The sequence below is a fragment of the Octodon degus genome, unplaced genomic scaffold, assembly GCF_000260255.1.
Source record: "Octodon degus isolate 3935 unplaced genomic scaffold, OctDeg1.0 scaffold00039, whole genome shotgun sequence".
Taxonomy (NCBI): Eukaryota; Metazoa; Chordata; class Mammalia; order Rodentia; family Octodontidae; genus Octodon; species Octodon degus.
Window position 1 is genome coordinate 9817402 of NW_004524615.1, and position 2033 is coordinate 9819434.

A 2033-nucleotide genomic window follows, 5' to 3' on the forward strand; every position below is an offset into this window, starting at 1 on the left:
CAGAGCCATGATGGTTACCCATTAGATCTTTGAAGCTCTTCTTTGTTTTCTTCTAAGATAGAACCTCAATATGTGTTCCTACCTGGCTTTAAGTGCATTATGTAAACCAGCAGGCCTTGACCTTGTGACCCTCCTGCCTCAGCTTTCTGCGTGCTGGGATTGCAAGCATGCACCACAGCGTCCAGCTTGATCCCTAAAGCTCTTGTAACTTCTCTAGAAAGTTTCAGTCAACATGTTCTGTCAAGTTCTACCTTGCTGGACATCTGGGAAGGGTGATGGGAGTGACATGCACACAGGATAGACCCAGGAAACATGGGCTCTGTTTTATAACCAGAGTTGTGTTTGCGAAGGGGGAAGCTGATGGAAGCTTTCTGGTGTCACCTCCAAACATTCTGAGTTACCTACTTGGCATTTGCGTAGCCCAGCCTCTGCCAATGGGGACGATCTCAACTTCCTGGGGAGAGATCTGGCTTAATTCAACTACTTGGAAAGCTTTATCTAAAACCCTCCCCTGATGACCGTGCAGACAAGGACATCCTCAGGCAGCAGCACATTACTGCTGTGGCCCAGCCCAGCCTTTCTGGCTTTGGGGATATCTGGGTGGCAGGATGGCAACTGTAGCCTCAGCTGCCCCATGCTGAGAGTGTGACATGGAGCCAGTTATCCAACTCTTCAGGTCTCACTCCTCATCTGCAACGTGGAGCACTGTCTGGGGATTTATTATGTTAATGAGCATTAGACACTTAGCCTCGGACCTGCTGATGAATGCTTGTCTCCGTGATGGAGCTGCTGGGGGACTGAGTGAGCGCCCTGACCATGTCCTGGGTGTTTTGTTGATATCATGGAGTTCTGTTTCCTCCTCTGTGAAGTGGTGTTCATGGTAGATGTTACATTCTCAGGCTATCCTGATGATGCAGTGAATCACAGCGTGGGGAGCGCTCAGTAGGTGCCTGTCCCACAATAGCGTCCATTTAGTAGGCTCAGAGATACTAGGAATGAGTGCTGCTATGTGAACCACTAGGCGCAACCACCAGCGTGTCGTATCATCTCAAGAAATAGTAGGTTTTATTACCCTTACACCTCCCCCCACATAGTGGTCTCAGTGTAGGAACGGGTCTAGATTTTGAACACTGGTTTTCTAAGCCTAAGTTATAAGTTTCTTCCTGCACTCCATCCTTAAAAAGAAAACCAGAACATGCTGCTGTATTAGTTTCCTTTTGCTGTTGAGACAAAGCGCCACAACTCCAGCAATGGAAACCCACATAACTTTAGTATTTTGCAGTACTATAGTTCCAAATCCTTATTGGTCTCACCTGGCTAGAATCGGGGAGTTAGAAGTCTTCCATCCTTTCTCTAGGGAAGAGTTTGTTTCCTGTTCATTTGGAGGTTGGCAGAGAGTCCCATGTGGTTGTTGGATTGAGTCTGCATTTCCTTGCTGTCTGTAAGTTGGGGGCTTTTCTTGTCTTATTTTTTAAAATTAATTTTATTATATATGTCTTCAGTCCATGAATTTCACAGTCATCTTGGGGAGTTGGCACGTATGCACACACAGCTTGTTTCTCTTTTTAATCCCCTTCGCTCCCCTCCCCTTCTTTTCCCCCTCTAGTTTCCTTTCTCACTTTTCATTCTTGTTAATATTGTTCATCTCAGTTGATGTCTACAGCAAATGTCCCTGTTCACGGAGGTTACTGGGCCCCTGTATCTGGCGCATCTCCCATGCATCATGTGACCTTACACCTCAAGACCCGCACAGGGCATCAAATCCTGCTCCTGAAGCCCTCTCAGACCACAGCCAGGAAGTGCCTGTGTGTTTAACACCTCAGCCTAGTGGGATGCGGGTCGGCCCTCTTGGATCACGTAGAGATCTCTCCCTTTCGAGGTCCTTAACCTCAGCCACTCCTGCCAAGTCCTCTTTGGCGGCTCTGATGATGGATGCACATATCCTGGGGACGCGGATGTGAGCACCTTTGCACGGGGTGAATGTTGTTCTGTATCCTACAGTTGCAGTGCAAAAGTCTGCGCTTGCTCAGAAG

At 47.9% G+C, this 2033-nt stretch overlaps 1 protein-coding gene across 2 annotated transcripts in view; it reads left to right on the plus strand.

Annotated features, from left to right (window-relative positions):
* Window positions 1-2033, plus strand: part of Fgf14 (fibroblast growth factor 14) — a 694358-nt gene that overhangs the window by 93409 nt on the left and 598916 nt on the right. The window lies entirely within an intron of this gene.